This window comes from Engystomops pustulosus, chromosome 10 (assembly GCF_040894005.1).
Source record: "Engystomops pustulosus chromosome 10, aEngPut4.maternal, whole genome shotgun sequence".
Lineage (NCBI taxonomy): Eukaryota > Metazoa > Chordata > Amphibia > Anura > Leptodactylidae > Engystomops > Engystomops pustulosus.
Window position 1 is genome coordinate 65,612,898 of NC_092420.1, and position 20,224 is coordinate 65,633,121.

The 20,224-nt window shown below is 43.7% G+C and overlaps 1 protein-coding gene across 2 annotated transcripts in view; it reads right to left on the reverse strand.

The window, feature by feature from the left end:
* ZNF644 (zinc finger protein 644) overlaps nt 1–20,224 on the reverse strand; it is a 51,401-nt gene that overhangs the window by 14,369 nt on the left and 16,808 nt on the right. For both annotated transcript variants that reach the window (XM_072128900.1, XM_072128901.1), the window contains exon 2: nt 13,206–13,254. The gene's annotated coding sequence lies outside the window, so the exon portion shown is untranslated. The remainder of the gene's footprint in view (nt 1–13,205; nt 13,255–20,224) is intronic.

Consider the following 20,224-nt stretch of genomic DNA (forward strand, 5'->3'; position numbering starts at 1 on the left):
CTGCGCAGACACATGAGCCGCAGATCTGTTTGCCAGCAAAAAAAACCCACACAACATGAGAGCTAACATCAGAGACGTGCATTTAAAAAAAAAAAGTTACTGACAAGCCAAGAAAATCATGCCATGAGTTTAGTGCTGTGGCTTCCTCTTGCCCGAGAATTTTCCCTTCTCTCTGCCTGATGTAATCTCACTGCAGCAGTGGAAGTATCAGAACACGGTGGGAGGGGATGTGCTCCTAAACAGTGTAACAGCCTGTGAAGCTGCAGCACAGAGGGGCTCTGGTGATTTTAAACGTTGATTTTAAAAGCAGGTAGGTCATGGATAACCACAGTCACAGTGCCTGGATCTATGAGTAAGTGTCCCTGGTTTATCATGCTCAATTTTGATGGTAGATTTTCTTTAATCTATGCGTCCTCAGGACAATGTGACAATTACAGATATTTACATTCTAACCCCAATTAAAGGTGCTAAAGGCACAAAGGAATTCAAGACTTGGATGCGATCCCCCCTTGAATATTTCAGAATACCCAGCAGTCTACCAAAGGCTTGATTTGTAAGTGACAAAAAATAAAATTATAGTTGGCTTTAGAGCCCCCAAAAATAATGCTAAAATATCAGCCAGACCGAGACGCACAATACCAGCCATAGAGAGAGTAAAGACAATTCACAAAGAACTTACTAAACAAAGAATAACGGCAACGTCTGTAAAGTGAGGCTGATCAAGTCTATGTCAGGACTTATTATGAAGCAGAGGTAGACAAATGTATGCACGAGATGATAGATTAGCGTTTCTCAACAGGAAGCAATGTCGCTAACGAAGTGGTAAATTCAGTGTTAATGAGTGGCTGCACTGTTACCACCTCAGAGGTAAAACCTTACATGCTCCATCCATCTGTTCTAGTGTGAGAGGTTGCAGGAGAGAACAGACGCTTCTCCCATTCTCCTGGTGCCCCCCGAACAGCAGGGGACTGACTACAGGAATACGGATCAACCTTGTCACATCAATGAAGATGAGAGATTACACATCCGCTGTACAGAGATACATAGAAGGTCAGCAGTACCCGGCCATGGCTCCACCATCATCTCACAACTTCCTACAATGTCACCGGCAGATTGCCACCCGGACAGTCACTATTCTCTTCCTATGGTCTGCACAGGTAGAAGCAGCCATAAGGGGGCAAATATAGCGATCCCCTGATATGTAATCAATACAAAGCATCTATCCCTTGGTGTAGTGATAAAGCTACACATTGCCTAGCAGTGATACTAAGGCAAGCCCTGTACTTTATGACCAAACCACTACCTCAGCAGGTTAACCCCTAGTTCACTTTCAATTTTTTTTGTTTCTTGTTCTCGCTTTCAAAAAGTCACCCATTTTTACTGTCCTCCCGATGCTGCAGAAACATGCAAGAAAAAAAATAATTTCAGTGTAATAATTCCCTACGCCTCCAGCCACCGATAGTCACAATATTCTGTGGTTTCTAACCACTTAGATGCTGCACAGCATCCGATAGGTAAAACTACTGGAAGCAAAACTCCAGGAGATCCCGGTGGATGTAGAATACAAATATGATACAAAGCTTATGAAACAACATACACCAACAAAGCGGATTAGCTTTCTGTCCTGCCCTATTCACATCATTTAGCCCTCCGTTGTAAGGCTACATTGGCAGTTTCCCCGAGGTATCCTTACAGTGGCCTTAGACATTATAGACAGCATGCACATACAGGGGGATATATCGTCATGTCCCTCCCCTTCCCCCTGAATGTGGGAGGAGTAAACATCAGAAGCAGCTAGTGATTGGCTTCTGCTCATGTTTCAGGTTTACCTCAGTGAAGCAGCCGTCCATATATGGACCTCCAACAGTATACACTCAGCAGAGGCTGGGATGGATGCAATACAGTTGAATCCGTCACCTATAGCCTCCAATGGCCTGCACTGAGCATATACTCAGCTCTACTGCAGGACGCAGGATAGAAAGATGGAACTTGTAGCATTTTTTCCATACAGAACTTCAAATGTTATCTGTGCAGACGGAGGCAAAAAAATAAAAGTAAGAACGTGCAAGTACATGTCTATGGATAATTTCAGCACTTATCCTTGAAGCCTTCCTGGCATACACACTGAAAGTATCAAAAGAATGTCATGTGAATGTCGCCTTAAGTAGCAAGTATTGATCACTGCTGGGCGCACAAAAAAAATAAAATAAAAAATTAGACGGTCTACTGTTCCCACTTAGGTGGAGCCAACATTTGCCTGATGTATATAGCTGGGTCTACTCTGTTTTATCCCCCATATGCAGAATGATATACCCCCAAATATGTGGTCATAGAACAATCCAGAAACCCCAAAACAAACCTGCCAGACAAGTTACCAGTGATGAGGACAAGGCCGAGGTCTCTTCCGGTCTATGGCTACCTTCCCATTTTTTTGATCATTTACTAACGTGAACTTCTCCTTACATCCTACAAACCCTCTAAGTGACACGATAAAAGGCACAACAAAGAAGCTAAAGACGGGAAACGTTGCTTCCACTTGAAAACAGATTATTGAAATCACAATGCAATTTACAGGAGAAATGTGACCTTTCCTCCTTTCTCCTCCAGAATGACAGATCAGATGAACGCCTCCAGCGATCCTTATTTACAACATTTCCAACATCAGTATTTTTGCAAACTAACAGCACTTGTTATAACACTTCTGTACACTACACCCCGAGGTTACTGCTGAGGAAAATTAGGTGATAATTGCATATTAACATAATTATTCTATAATTCTTTAAAAGAAACCGATTAGGTCACTTAAAGGGGGTTGTCGGCTCACAGCCATGTGCACCAGTATGGCAGGTTCTGTAACTAGAAACGTTTTCTGTCTGCTACAGCCAAGAGTGACCCACAGATAGCAAGTACAGCAAGGAGCCCGCCATAGCCACATTATAGGGGGAACCCTTACTGCATAGCAAGTACAGCAAGGAGCCCGCCATAGCAACATTATAGGGGGAACCCTTACTGCATAGCAAGTACAGCTAGGAGCCTACCATAGCAACATTATGGGGGAACGCCTACTGCATAGCAAGTACAGCAAGGAGCCCACCATAGCAACATTATAGGGGGAACCCTTACTGCATAGCAAGTACAGCAAGGAGCCCACCATAGCAACATTATGGGGGAACGCCTACTGCATAGCAAGTACAGCAAGGAGCCTGCCATAGCAACATTATAGGGGGAACCCTTACTGCATAGCAAGTACAGCAAGGAGCCCGCCATAGCCACATTATAGGGGGAACCCTTACTGCATAGCAAGTACAGCAAGGAGCCCGCCATAGCAACATTATAGGGGGAACCCCTACTGCATAGCAAGTACAGCTAGGAGCCCACCATAGCAACATTATGGGGGAACGCCTACTGCATAGCAAGTACAGCAAGGAGCCCACCATAGCAACATTATAGGGGGAACCCTTACTGCATAGCAAGTACAGCAAGGAGCCTACCATAGCAACATTATGGGGGAACGCCTACTGCATAGCAAGTACAGCAAGGAGCCTGCCATAGCAACATTATAGGGGGAACCCTTACTGCATAGCAAGTACAGCAAGGAGCCCGCCATAGCCACATTATAGGGGGAACCCTTACTGCATAGCAAGTACAGCAAGGAGCCTGCCATAGCAACATTATAGGGGGAACCCTTACTGCATAGCAAGTACAGCAAGGAGCCCGCCATAGCCACATTATAGGGGAACCCCTACTGCATAGCAAGTACAGCTAGGAGCCCACCATAGCAACATTATGGGGGAACGCCTACTGCATAGCAAGTACAGCAAGGAGCCCGCCATAGCCACATTATAGGGGGAACCCTTACTGCATAGCAAGTACAGCAAGGAGCCCGCCATAGCAACATTATAGGGGGAACCCTTACTGCATAGCAAGTACAGCAAGGAGCCCGCCATAGCAACATTATAGGGGGAACCCCTACTGCATAGCAAGTACAGCTAGGAGCCCACCATAGCAACATTATGGGGGAACGCCTACTGCATAGCAAGTACAGCAAGGAGCCCACCATAGCAACATTATAGGGGGAACCCTTACTGCATAGCAAGTACAGCAAGGAGCCTACCATAGCAACATTATAGGGGGAACCCCTACTGCATAGCAAGTACAGCTAGGAGCCTGCCATAGCAACATTATGGGGGAACCCTTACTGCATAGCAAGTACAGCAAGGAGCCCGCCATAGCAACATTATAGGGGGAACCCTTACTGCATAGCAAGTACAGCAAGGAGCCCGCCATAGCAACATTATAGGGGGAACCCCTACTGCATAGCGAGTACATCTAGGAGCCCACCATAGCAACATTATGGGGGAACCCCTACTGCATAGCAAGTACAGCTAGGAGCCCACCATAGCAACATTATGGGGGAACCCCTACTGCATAGCAAGTACAGCTAGGAGCCCACCATAGCAACATTATAGGGCAGTGGTGGCGAACCTATGGCACGGGTGCCAGAGGTGGCACTCAGAGCTCTTTCTGTGGGCACCCGGCCATTGCACCAGACAGGACTTGAAGAATCTTCCTGCAGATCCAAGCAACTTAAAAGATGCTGCTTTCAGTCATATTTTGATAATTACTTCACTACTTGGGACTGTAGGAAGAGGGAGAATGAATAGACAGGGCTGAATAATCTTTGGAGGACTTCCTGTTGGCCCCTACAGGTCTACAGAGGAACACTGGAAAGAAGCTAAAATGATGCAAATTTTCCATCTTTCTACTGTGTTACTGTCCTCAGGAGGCCAATATGATTGTTGAAGAACAGGGAGCAGCAAGATACTGCTTTAATTTTTGGTTGGCACCTCTCGATAAATAAGGGGGTTTTGGAGTCTTATTGGGCACTCCGCTGTTAAAAGGTTCGCCATCACTGCCCTACTGCATAGCAAGTACAGCTAGGAGCCCACCATAGCAACATTATGGGGGACCCCTACTGCATAGCGAGTACAGCTAGGAGCCCACCATAGCAACATTATGGGTGAACCGACCGCTACTGCATAGCAAGTACAGCTAGGAGCCCACCATAGCAACATTATGGGGGAACCCCTACTGCATAGCAAGTACAGCTAGGAGCCCACCATAGCAACATTATGGGGGACCCATACTGCATAGCAAGTACAGCTAAGAGCCCACCATAGCAACATTATGGGTGAACCGCTACTGCATAGCAAGTACAGCTAGGAGCCCACCATAGCAACATTATGGGGGAACCCCTACTGCATAGCAAGTACAGCTAGGAGCCCGCCATAGCAACATTATGGGGGAACCCCTGCTGCATAGCAAGTAAAGCTGGGAGCCCACCATAGCAACATTATGGGGGAACCCCTACTGCATAGCAAGTACAGCTAGGAGCCCGCCATAGCAACATTATGGGGGAACCCCTGCTGCATAGCAAGTAAAGCTGGGAGCCCACCATAGCAACATTATGGGGGAACCCCTACTGCATAGCAAGTACAGCTAGGAGCCCACCATAGCAACATTATGGGGGGAACCCCTACTGCATAGCAAGTACAGCTAGGAACCCGCCATAGCAACATTATGGGGGAGCCATACTGCATAGCAAGTACAGCTAGGAGCCCGCCATAGCAACATTATGGGGGAACCCATACTGCATAGCAAGTACAGCTAGGAGCCCGCCATAGCAACATTATAGAGGGAACCCTTACTGCATAGCAAGTACAGCTAGGAGCCTACTATAGCAACATTATGGGGGGAACCCCTACTGCATAGCAAGTACAGCTGGGAACCCGCCATAGCAACATTATGGGGGGAACTCCTACTGTATAGCAAGTACAGCAAGGAGCCCGCCATAGCAACATTATAGGGGGAACCCTTACTGCATAGCAAGTACAGCTAGGAGCCTACCATAGCAACATTTTGGGGGGAACCCCTACTGTATAGCAAGTACAGCAAGGAGCCCGCCATAGCAACATTATAGGGGGAACCCTTACTGCATAGCAAGTATAGCTAGGAGCCTACCATAGCAAGATTATGGGGGGAACCCCTACTGTATAGCAAGTACAGCTAGGAGCCCGCCATAGCAACATTATGGGGGGAACCCCTACTGCATAGCAAATACAGCTAGGAGCCCGCCATAGCAACATTATGGGGGGAACCCCTACTGCATAGCAAATACAGCTAGGAGCCTGCCATAGCAACATTATGGGGGAACGCCTACTGCATAGCAAGTACAGCAAGGAGCCTGCCATAGCAACATTATGGGGGAACACCAGCTGCTTTACTGAAAAAGACAAAAGCAAGAAGATTCATTATCTAGGAGTGGAAAGTCTTGCTAGAATCCCTGAACCCTCGGAGAATCAGCTCTGGAGCATTTTCCAGGATCTACAAGATATCCTAATCCTTCCTCTGGTCAGTGTGGTGCAGGGCACATGACAATGCCAGAACGTTACTACAAAATTTCATGCATAAATTATTTTGCCCGCCACCACTGCACTTCTACTATTCTGTACATTTTGGTCCCATTTAAGCAAATCGTTACACAGAAGATGGAATGGATGTATGTATGTATGCGCCTATCAAATATTGAAGGGGCTGTACCAAGTTTGTAAGTTATCCAGAGGATAGGGCATAATAAGCTGATTGATGGGGGTCCGATCTACAGCAATCTGAAGAATAAGGGTGCATTCACACATTGCATCTAACACATGCGTTTCAAAACGCATTGCACCAGCTGGATAGAGATTTGCCCAATTAAACAGATGTCAACACTTGCGCTCCAAATTGCAAATGTTAAAATGTGTGTTAACATTTGTGTTAACAAGTGTACGCATTAACACAATGTTAACTGTTGCATTTTGTAAACGTCTGTACTGTCCATGAAAAGAATGGACATGTGAACTGACCCTTAGGAAACAGTGGGTCCGTTTGCCAACCACAAAAAAGGATAGAAAACGCCCGTCTACTTGAGCCCTAAATGATACTATTTTGCATACTGTTTTATATTATTACCAGGACAACCTTTACAATACATACTACACTTTCATAAAACACTAAAGCTTCTCCTGGCAAATCACTGGTGACTGCTACTGATCGTATGTATTTCAATGTAAATGCAAAGAGCTCAGGCCCCCAGACAATTGCATTGCATTTCTAAACGCACCATGTGACCGCACCCTAAACATTCAGATAATACATTTTTGAAAGTATCGTATCGGTATCGAGTATTGCAATACTTTTCTGGGTAATGTATCACACTCATAATTCTGGTATTGGTGCAACCCTAATAAAATAGTATGCTGGTGACAAAAGCGCTCTCATTCACTGTCTCCAAGTGTCACAGGAAGTGCTGTACTTGCTAATTTGCGATTCTCCCATAATATTGAATGGAGTGACAGGGCGTGTATTGGACATGCCATGCCACCTACAAGTGCTTGGGCGTCCATTCCTGTGAAAGCTCGGTGTCCCAGCAGCCCTCATCGATCAGCTTTTTATCCCGTATCATGCAGATAATATGCAAACTTAGAACAGCTGATTTAATGGCCAATCCTAAGGTTTGCTTACTTTAACTAAACTTCCTTGTACTGATGACCTATCCATAGGATAGGCCATTCATATAGAATCAGTAGGGGGTATGACACCCAAGACCTCTCACTAAGTCAACACCGAGTAGAGTCAGTACAGCCATGTTCTCTGTGTGAACCTTCAAATAGATGGCGTCCTAAAGGAAAATGTCCCACTTGTGAGTATTTAGCGATCCTTCCCTTATTCAGTCCGTAGCGCAAAGGATATTCCCTCTGATTGTGGGTTCAAAGTAGTATGTAAAGGAAAGTCCAAAAATCCAGGAACTTTTTTTTATTTGATGACCATATTAAAATTGGGCTTCCGCATACATGTAATGATTATAATCAATAATCATCATATGTAGGATTATCATTATATGTAGGATTATCATTATAATCACTATATGTAGGATTAGCATTATGATCATTATAATCATGCAGAAGCCCAATTTTAATATGATGATCAAATAAAAGAAATTCCTTTACAGTGCTGGATTTTTGGACTTTCCTTTCCATGTTCTCTGTGTATTGGGTTGGGATAACTGTTCTCCATGCAATAATCTAATATATATGACAGTCCCATTTGTGGCAGCTTTTATTTTTCTTTAGGACTGATATTGCTTTCAGTAAAATCTACACAAATCTCTTTTGCTGGTAATATGCAGAACACGTCTCGCTTCATTACTACATCTTAAACACAAGATGTAATGTAATAAAATTAGAATTTGTTAATGTGGATTTTTGCAGACCTAAAAGTTTTGAAAAACGAACATTTACCCTGGGATCGCAGTCATTAGTATGCATTTTTTTTTATCACTTCTTACCAAAGGAATACATTTTTGCAGTTGCAAATAACCAGCGGTTTCCTCTAGCTGTGATTCAACACTCATTAAAGCTGCTAACAAGTTTTTGCTTATTACTCCTCAATTTTAAAGTTACATTTACTAGCGCCGAGACATCCGCTACAAATACACTTCAATAATTACCAAATCACACATTTGTTTAAAAAAAAAAAAAAAAAAAAGTCGTTTAGAAATCTCTGTAATCACATTTACCCTTTCTATGGGCCCCATGCGTGCTGTGCCATAGGTGAAATCCTAAAATCAGCACGATTGTCAGTAGCTGTGACTGTATTACACAGTGTTATAAACTCTCTACAATATAACACTCAGACTCCAAAAGGGCCACACTACCTTTACCTCTGTTTGCCCGGAATAAACGCATACAGAGGTTAGCCATTCTCTGCTGAATGTCATATTACAGAGGTGATATAAGCAACATAGCGAATTATAGGACGATATAAAGCCTAAAACAAGACAAGGATGGAAATGAAGGGAAGGTTCTGAGTAATTTGTACTTGATGTTTGGTGTGAGAAACAGGAAAGCTCCTGGCAGATCTGTAAAGAATATATCTATATCCTTCCAAAATACAATGTGTAGGAGGTATAGTCTGCTACACAGAGACATGAAAGCTGTATACTATGCATGTATATTTTACAATGAGAGAACGGGTAACATCTAGCCCCGTATACCTACATCCAGCACCTGACAGCTTTACAATACTGCATGACAATCAATCTTGGTAATACCAATGTTATGGTCTACAGTGCCACCAAGTGGACAGAGGAAAGAAAGACAAAAAACACAATTGATTAGCTTTACTCTTCAGCTCTTCTGGGAGTCTCTAGAGCAGGGGGCAAAACCTAAGGCGGCCCAAGTGCCGCACTATTAACCAGCACCCTGAATGCATCAATAACCACAGTGCTAAATAGCACAGCAGAAACCAAATACTGCATTTTTACAATAACAGATACAGACCCCAGAGCAAGCAATATATAAAAAAGACCCTAAAGAAGAGACAATACATACAAAGCTCAAACTAGACAACTAACACTGGAGACCCCAGAGCAGACGTGTGCATTACTGGAGATAGAGCGGCAGCTGGAGCAGTAGAGGACCCGAAGTAGTCACTAATAAGTTCTGTACTCACTACTCCCGTGTCCTCTCCTGCTCCAATCACCACTCTACTCTGGGTCCTGACGCCAACACATCAGCATCACAACACTACAGAGCAGCAGGAGAGAAATCAGGAGCGGTGCTCACTGCTCCCCAACTTCCTGCACCAATGAGCACCTCCATCACTCATGAAAGCACTCAATGGTGTGCCGGACAGCAGGGTGCAGGCCACGACGTTAGGCAATGCATCCCTGCTCCAGGTGCATCATCTCCATCATTGAAATGGCATGATAAAATGAGTCTGTGTGCGCCTTATGAATATGAAATGTGTCGAAAATGAATAAAGACGACTATGAATTTTATGGAGACAATTGAGCTGGATCGTTGCTTTCTTTTTAACAATTCTTCTGTTTGGACCGTGATGTTTGGGGTCGGATCCAGGCTCTCGGCAGGAATGGTGGATAATATAACAGAGGGGCTTTATAACTGGCTTTTATAACAACCGCGGCCATTTTTCATTGTAAATACAGTCATATGAAAAAGTTTGTGCACCCCTATTAATCCTAATCATTTTTAGTTATCAAAATTTGGGTTTTTGCAACAGCTATTTCAGTTTGATATATCTAATAACTTATAGACACAGTAATATTTCAGGATTGAAATGAGGTTTATTGTACTTACAGAAAATGTGCAATATGCATTAAAACAAAATTTGACAGGTGCAAAAGTACCCGTATCATTTGCTTGATTTGAATACTCCTAACTACTTTTTACTGACTTACGCGACATTCATACGGCCATTGGCCTTTCTACGGGGTACTGTCCGCTCACGTTGGGCGCCGTGCGCCCATTGCCGTCTATGGGGGGGGGACGTATATCGGCCGTATATACGTCCCCCATACATTCCTATGAATATAGCCTTACTGAAGCACTAAATTGGTTTGGTAACCTCATTGAGCTTTGAACTTCATAGCCAGGTGTATGCATCATGAGAAAAGGTATTTAAAGGTGGCCACTTGGAAGTTGTTCTCCTATTTGAATCTCCTCTGAGGAGGCATCATCGGCTCCTCAAAAAAACTCTCAAATGATCTGAAAACAAGGATTGTTCAGCATAGTTGTTCAGGGGAAGGATACAAAAAGTTGTCTCAGAGATTTAACCTGTCAGTTTCCACTGTGAGAAACATAGTAAGGAAATGGAAGACCCCAGGGACAGTTCTTGTAAACCCAGAAGTGGCAGGCCAAGAAAAATATCAGGAAGGCAGAGAAGAAGAGTGGTGAGAACAGTCAAGGACAATCCACAGACCACCTCCAAAGACCTGCAGCATCATCTTGCTGCAGATGGTGTCACTGTGCATCGGTCAACAATACAGTGCACTTTGCACAAGGAGAAGCTGTATGGGAGAGTGATGCGAAAGAAGCAGTTTCTGCAAGCACGCCACAAACAGAGTCGCCTGAGGTATGCAAAAGCACGTGTGGAACAGCCAGCTTCATTTTGGAAGAAGCTCCTGTGGACTGATGAAACAAAGATTGAGTTGTTTGGTCATACAAAAATGCATTATGCATGGCAGCCAAAAAACACAGCATTCTAAGAAAAACACTTGCTATCCACTGTAAAACTTGGTGGAGGTTCCATTATGCTTTGGGGCTGTGTGGCCAATACCGGCACCGGGAATCTTGTTGAAGTTGAGGGTCGCATGGATTCCTCTCAGTATTAGCAGATTCTTGAGAATAATGTTCAAAAATCAGTAACGAAGTTGAAATTACACCAGGGCTGGATAATTCAGCAAGACAATGATCCAAAACATCTCTCCAAATCTACCCTGGCATTCATGCAGAGGAACAATTACAATGTTCTGGAATGGCCATCCTAGTCCCCAGACCTGAATATCATTGAACATCTGTGGGATCATTTGAAGTGGGCTGTCCATGCTCGGCGACCATCAAACTGAACTGAACTGGAATTGTTTTGTAAAGAGGAATGGTCAAAAAATGGGGTTATCCGGGTATATAAATTTACTTAGGGCCGGGCTGAAGTGTACTTACCTCGTCCGTCTCATCTATGCGCCGGTTTTTTTACAAGGGCGCACAGGGAGCTTCTTGCCGGCTGGAAGCCCCAACCCGACACCATCTCCCAGTGCTTAAAACGCTGAGAGATAGGGACGGATGGCAGGAACCAGACACACAGAGCGGGCGGAAGCTCCCTGTGTGCGGCTGTAAATAAACAGGGCCACGGGTCAAACGGACCACGGCGCGGGACATCGGCGGTGCCGGAGGAGGCAAGTACACATTTATTATTTTTAAATAGCCTGTCCCAGCCAGGCCATAAGTAGCTTTTTATGACTGGATAACCCCTTTAAAAGCTACAGGAAGCGACTAGAGGCTGTTATTTTTGCAAAAGGAGGATCTACTAAATATTGCTGTAACTTTTCTGTTAGTACAATAAACCTCATTTCAATCCTGAAATATTACTGTGTCTATCAGTTATTAAGAATCCGAACTGAAATAGCTGTTGCAAAAACCCAAATTTTGATAACTAAAAATGATTAAGATTAATAGGGGGGGCCCAAACTTTTTCATATGACTGTATAAAGGGGTTACAGCTTTATGTTTTCAAGAGCCCTGGCCACAAATCCCAGCTGATCTATGCAGCTTTTAACCCAAATGTTTAGATCTGGAGTCATATCCAGACTCTTGGTTTGCAGAAACTGACCCATGTCCTGTCAGATGCCACAAGCGGATCACAGTGCAGTGGACAGAAGTCCTTTTATCAGAGAAATATGATGCAAGGACTCCCTACCTGCCAAACTACTGTGCCATCACTGAGACAAATCAGTCATGAAGTGGGGGCACAAAGTAATAAACTCTAATTGGCGTCTTAAACATTCGGTCCCGACACATACAAGCTTGCTTACAAGGCAGCATGGTAGCTTGAGGAGTTATCCAACAATGTCAGAGCGGTGCAGATAGCAGCATCACCAAATAATCAGAAAAGAAAACATAAGTGCAAAAAGGCCTCCATAGTCTATATTAAGGATTATTGGATCACAAGATGAGTTTTCATCCTGGGCTCCCCAGACCACCAGGACTTCCACCATTGCTCACAGGTCGAGCCAACAGTACTTGTATTTAATAGGGGCTATTGCTGTAGCCATGGCGCTACAGGAACAAAAAACGGTAGAGCAGGAGGCTGCTATAAAAGCATCCACTGCCAATTACTATTGGAGGAGGCCGTGTTGTTATTACCCAAAAAGAAAGTGGTTGGGATTTGGTGCTATAAGGAATTTAAAAGGATCTAACGGGATGAACAGGACCACCAACAATCCGCAGAATGGGGAAGGGGGGGGGTGTTGGGTGGAGCATGTGTCCTTCCACTCATTTCAATAGCATGGATCTTGGGTACATACAAAACTCACTTAAAGAGCGAACAGGAACCCCTGAGATACCCTGCGAGTGCTGTGTTCTATCGTCTATGGGTAATATCGCAGCTTTCTCTTATCCACTGGTTCAGGGAAAAACTGAGAATAAGAAACAGAGGGGAAAACTGCAAAAAAAACTATTCCTGCCAAAAGATTGCTGTTCTCATTCCAGCACATTGAAGGCTCTTTCTTGTGAAGTTCATTCCCTCTCATATCAGTAGAAGAGATTATAGTGCAACATAAATGTCATAGCTATAAAGAGAATACTTACAATGGGTTACTTTTGTAGTCAACCAAATAAAGATGGCTTCTTTCAGAACCTGAAAATACACAAATACACAGCAACAATTAGTAATTTCTGCAGATGAATGAACAAAGCACAACTCTTATGGCTAAGCTGCAATCCCACACAACAGTTGTGGTGCCATTAATAAGGGAGAAAAATTTTTATCAGCAAAACTCCTGGAGGTGGCGGCCAAGGCTGTGTCTTATTAGTGTATCCTAGCCACAACATATATTGAGATGCCTTGACATCCGGCTACTCCCCCCCTTATGTAACTCATAAGAAAGAATCTTTGGGGAAACAAAGTGTAAAATGTGAAGTTACCCAAAAGCCCCCCTCCCTTTAAAAATTGGGGGGGGGGGGGAGCAGGGGAGGGTTATATGAATTGTTACACATATCCTCTGAATAGAGGGTAACAATCTGATCAGTGGGGGGTCCAAATGCTGGGACCCCATGTATCATGAGAACAAGGGGCCCATTCCCAGCAATTGAATGAAGCGTTCGGTTCAGCATGCATCCTGTCGCTCCATTCGATTCTATGGCTATATCAAAAATTGCTGAGGATATTGTTTGACCATCTGTGCCACTCAATTGGACAGTGAATGGGAGTGTCCGGAGATACCCAGCGCTGTGCTCAGCAATTACAGTCACTCCCATAGTATCAAATAGAGCAGCAGGAAAAATCCTTGACCTGTCGCTTTAACATTCAGTGAAAACAGGACCCTCATGGTCATCATCAGTGGGTGGCCATTCAAATAATCGTGTATAACAATTTTACTTGGTACAACCCTTTAAATGCTACTTTTTGATGCCTCTTCCTACCAACATATATTGTGAAATAGAAATCCACATCATGTCGATTGCTGACAAAATATTCCAATGCTGCCCAACAGATATCATTGAATACAATAGGGGTTGCACCAAGCGTCATGGTTATTCCTTACACACAGTATAGGGGACCACAATTACTTTATCTGTACAGTAGCTGCACACGTTCACAGCTCTGCAGATGTTAGCACCGCTGATAGAGAGCAGACAAGACCAACCTTATTAGGCATAGGATGAGCGGTGAGGACCAAGTATAGCAAGCTGGAAGGAGCGAGCTCTGGAATGAGTATATACATCTGGCTTATATTCAGATGCCTCTACACAGAATGAGAGATACCATCTAACATAGAAGGAGCTCATGCAAATCACACTGCAATGTGGAATAAAGGTTTATCAGGATGCAGAAAGTCGGGCCCTGTGCAGATGGAGCAGGGAATGTGGAGCATGGAAGAAGTGTATTTTTCATGCTTGTCCTGATACCCCTGGCGGGCCTCTTCATAAATTAGGCACAAAGCCTCAGCATGGAGGCTCGTAAAGCCCCCCCAGAGACGGCTAGCTCACCATATCCCACATGTGAAAAGTTTTGTACAATTGGACTGCTCAGTTTTTTTGTTATACACAAAAAAGCGTAGCAAAAAAAACAAATAAAAAACCAAAAACTAGTGATTTATACCTTTTTGTACTCAAGAAGACACAATATATGCCCCATAATATACTTACAGAAGCCAAGGTCCTTGCATAATGAAGATCGCAAATTCTTATCAGCTAATATCACCAATCACACAGCTGCAGTCTTAAAGGGGTTGTCCAAGAATTGAAAAAAAACATGGCAGCTTTCTTCCAAAAACAGCTCCACACTTGACCATAAGCAGTGTATGGTACTGAAGCCAAGCTCTGCTCATTTCTATAAAGCTGAGCATTTAAAGGGAACCTACCACCACAAATCTACCTATAAAGGTAGATTGGGTGGTAGGTGGATCAATGGGACGTGAGGATAGCCCTTTTAAGGGCTAATCCTCACGTCCCTGCACTTTTTTGAGAACTTTAATTTGATATTTATTCAAATTTACTTATGCGGCTACCGGGGCGTGGAGTAGCCGCATATGAGATTACACGAGGCGGCTACTCCACGCCCCGGTAGCCACTTTACCCCTCCTACTCACCCATCTTCGGCGCGCAGCTCCGCGTAGCTGCGCGCCCTCGTCCGGCGATCCTGCCGTCTGCGCATGCGCAGAAGAGCAGGCCCGCGCCTGTTTCGGAGTTGTGACCGCACAGGCGCGGGCCTGCTCTTCTGCGCATGCGCAGACGGCAGGATCGCCGGACGAGGGCGCGCAGCTACGCGGAGCTGCGCGCCGAAGATGGGTGAGTAGGAGGGGTAAAGTGGCTACCGGGGCGTGGAGTAGCCGCCTAAGTAAATTTGAATAAATATCAAATTAAAGTTATCAAAAAAGTGCAGGGACGTGAGGATTAGCCCTTAAAAGGGCTAATCCTCACGTCCCATTGATCCACCTACCACCCAATCTACCTTTATAGGTAGATTTGTGGTGGTAGGTGCCCTTTAACCAATGTATGGCCAGCCCGTTCCTCCGGTTTGGATTCACTGTACGTTTCAGGCCAGATTTACCTGTGGAATTATTTGCACCCGTGTGCAGGGAGCCCTAGGATATAAAAACACCTATTTTGTTCATTAGATTAACAGGTCCATATAAGGCTAAAGGAGTCAAAAGTAAAGAAATCCTTTATTTTTAAGACATCCTTAAAGAGGTTTTTCCAAGTAAGAAAATGCTCACATCTCAATCCCCTAGTGAGGTGTACACAATAAAGATCATTTAACCCCTTACTTTACAGTTTTACAGTGTTATTGCTGTTTTAGCTCCTATCACTCAGTGATGATCCTAAGGTGTCGGTGAGGACTCTAAGCATACAATTCATGATCCATCTAGTTCTAGGAGCTGAAAATGTGGTTAGATTATGAGGCTACAAGGTTTATATACACTTTCATTTACCTTGTGAACATTGTTCTAGTATCTGACACATAAAAGAGATGAGACAAATCAGAGATAATAAGAATCATGAGATGCCTATTATACACGGTCAGCTCTGCTATATATGTGCTCGCACACTATGCATACCTCCCAACTTTTGAGTTAGAGAAAGAGGGACAAAAAGCCCCTCCAATTTCCCCAAACCACACACCCTGTCCCAACCCTTGCCCGCCCCATAGTATAATATCGACCTTAACGGCCCACACATAGTATAATGCACCCGCCCTGTGGCCAATATATTTATGTAGTACCATCAAATTCCAAAGCGCTGTACTTTACTTTTTTCCCCACTTTTATTTATCTCCCCAAAGGGGTACTATAACAAACAACATGGATACTTTGCTTTTCAATATGTGAACTATAAGTCTATAAGTCCAGACAATAGTGAGTATATACTGACAGCAGTGATATGAAGATAGACTGTAGCAGTAGTGAGCACAATGTGATACATGCACCACAACTGCAGGGAACAAGGAACAGGGTGCCTGGCACAGAGGGCACACAGCAGGCACAAGGTTTACGGGACACAGAGCACACAGAGTATACAGGAATCTGGTAAAGAGTTTCAGGCAAGTTTCTAAACTGGACTAAGGGGAGGGATACAGCCAGACTACAAATGGCGACAAGCCCTGGGGCAGTACATATTCAGGTCTCAGACAATACCTGTACAGTGTGCAGGTACATGAGGACACATGTAGACACCTACAATGACCGCTGTGTGTGTACTAGTAGTAGCTCTTGCTCTGTGCTGCATGCTAGCAGGTTTTGAAGGGGTACAGTCACATAACAGGAAGCAGTGTGCTGTAGTCACATGACGGAAATGGAGGGTATAAAGGTGTACTGGGCGGAGTCTGCATAACTGCACTGACTTTAACCCCTTAAGGACGCAGCCATTTTGCAGGTTAAGGCTCAGCCCGATTTTTTGGATTCTGACCTGCGTCGCTTTATATGGTTATAACTTTTGAACACTGTTACTTATCAAAACGATTCTGAGATTGTTTTTTCCCCACATGTTGTACTTCATTTTAGTGGTAAATTTTGGCTGATAAGTTTTGCGTTTATTTACAAAAAAAAAGAAAATATGATAAATTTTTTGAAAAATTTGCCATTTTCGAAATTCAAAATCATTGCGTTTCCAGGCAGATAGATTTACCACCTAAATAAGTTGCTGAATAACATTTCCCATTTGTCTACTTTACATTTTCATAATTTCTGAAATGTCTGGATAATTTATTTTGATGTCACGCGGCTTACAAAAAGAATATCGCTTTTCCGGATTTTCAGAATTGACTATTTTGGGGATAAATACAGTTTGGAATGAAATTTTACATATTTAGCATCAAAACCCCCTATATAACCAACCCATTTTCAAATCTGCACCCCTCAAGCTATCAGAAACCGCTTTTACGAAGATTGTTAACCCCTTGAGATCTTCATAGTAATTGAATCAAAATGGAGGTGAAATTTAGAATGGTCAAATTGTTCCCTTATACGTTCATTTAGCACTAAAATTTACACATTTCCAAAATATAAAAAGAGAAAACCCACCATACAATTTGTTCTGCAATTTCTCCTGAGTACAGAGACCCCCCACATGTGGCCGTTACTTGTTTTATGGGCGCACAGCGAGACGCAGAAGGGAAGGAGGGCGCTGCAGCTGCCAGGATTTTAGTTTCCTCATTGGCCCCTTTTGAAGGCTATAAAATTTTCGCTTTTGCGTTATTGGGGCCATGTGATGCCATTTTTTTTGCGGGATGAGATGCTTTTTCCATTGTTACCATTTTGGGGTTGGTATCACCTATTGTTGAAAATTTAGGAACTTTTTTTGAGGGCAGGAGTAGAAAAGCATCAATTCTGTACTGGATTTTTTACTCTTTTTTTTTTGGTGTTCACCGTATAGACTAATAATCATGTTATCTTTATTCTATGGGTTGATACGATTACGGGGATACCAGACATGAATATATTTTCTTACGTTTTACTAAATTTGTCAAACAAAACCCTAATGTGGGGAAAAATCTATCATTTATGTATTGCCGTCTTCCAAGTGGCATAACATTGTTACGTTTTTGGCTACGGAGCTGGTTGATGGCTTGTTTTTTGCGGGACATGTTGTACTTTGCACCAGTATCATGTCGGAGTACACATGGTTTTTTGATCGCATTTTATAGCATTTTTTGTGGGATTGAATAGCTAAAAATCATAATTTTTGGAAGGTTTATAGCAGTTTTTTTTTACGGCGTTTATCGTGGGGGTCCAATAATGATTTACTTTTATTCTACGGGTTGTTACGGACGCGGTGATACTATATATGTGGGGTTTGTGTTATGATTTAGACTTTTTTTTTGAGTTATATGTCTCTTTATATGTTTTGGGGGTTTTGGGCATTTTTAGTGATTTATTACTTTATTTTTTTATTGAATAACATTTTTTTTTTTACTTTTTCACTTTTATACCATGGGACATGAAGAAGCAATCTTCTGATTGCTTCTTCATGATAATATTCTGCAATACTGATGTATTGCAGAGTATTATCAGTGTCAGCCTATGCACTTGCATAGGCTGGCACTGTGCCAGTAAGATGACGTCACAGACGCCATCTTACTGGCAATTCTTGCAGGTAACTCTGGGGTCCAGATCGGACCCCAGAGTTACTATAGCAACGATCGGCGCACCCCGAAAACGGTTCGGGGGGGCCGATCGTGGGGGAAAGACCCCCCAGATACATGTTAGATGCCGCGGTCGCGCTGACCGCGGCATTTAACGGGTTAAGCACCCGCGATCGGAGTCAACTCCGATCGCGGGTGTTACACTGGGGTGCCGGCTATCAGTCACAGCCGGCACCCCGTGTTTCCAGATGCCGGTTCGGCTCAGATCTTGAGCTGAACCGGCATCAGCTCAGCGTCCGATATATCGGACGCTGAGCGCTAACTCACTGAGCTCAGCGTCCGATATATCGGACGCTGAGCGTTAAGAGGTTAAAGTGGCAACAGGGCATTGGCACAGCGGAGGAGGAGGGTGTGGACGGGGATTGGCTAATCGGAGGAGGAGGGTGTAGATAGGGGATTGGCTAAACTGAGAAGGATGTGGACTTTATCAAGTGCAAGGATGATAATAAAGGGGCAGTGTATTCATAGTGAGGGTGGAGAGAGGAGATCACATGGCAATAGATGGGATGTCCCAGGCCATGCCTCTCAACGGGCGGGACAGAGCCTGAAAAAGTGACTGACCCGCTGGATCCAGGACGGTTGGGAGGTATGCACTTTGATAGCTCCTGTGCCTCCCTCCCCCTCCCCCTCCTTGGATAAAGAACTTATCTGCCTATAGCTCTCCTCTCGCTGCTGCTGTTTGTGGGCAGGGAGTCAGTGTCTGTATCAGTGTGAGCTCCTCCTGGAATGTAGGGAGCAGAGAAGAGCTCAGCTCCACAGCATCGGGCAGGATGTCTGCCAACTCTAAAATCAGAAGTTACAGGGTCGTGTCTATGGGCAACTGAAATTGTGTACATCAGGTCTGATAGACAGGTTGGACTTATACTCAGGATAACAAAATAATACATACATTCTCAAATTCACAGTTATTAACAAAAATACAGAATTTCACAGATATATTTAAGAAACTTGTCTTCGTGGCAATATCCCTTTAAGCCTTTAATGACCACGTCATTTCTGGGTTTTTTTGAGTTTCCACTTTGCACTCCCATTTTGATAGATTGGGACTTTTGGACACGGCGATGTTATTTATTTTTATATCCATTCTTATCCATACAAATTTTACTTTCCCGTGATGTTATTTATTATTCCATGCGGTGTACTGGGAAGCAGGAAAAAAAATTCCAAATGTGGAAAAATTTAAAAAAAAAAAAAAAAAGGGCATGTGCGTCACATTCTTGTGGGCTCCGTTTTTACGACTTTCACTGCTTTAATCTTTGGTTCTGTACAATCACGGTGAAACCAAATTTATACAGGTTTTATTGCGTTTTAATACATTTTCAAAAATTAAACAAATGTGTACGAAAAAGGAAAAAAAAAATTGCCATCTTCTGGCGCTACCGCCGGCCATAACCGTTTTTATAATTTGATAGATCGGGCATTTTGGGACGTGGCGATACCTAATGCGTTTGTAATTTTAACGTTT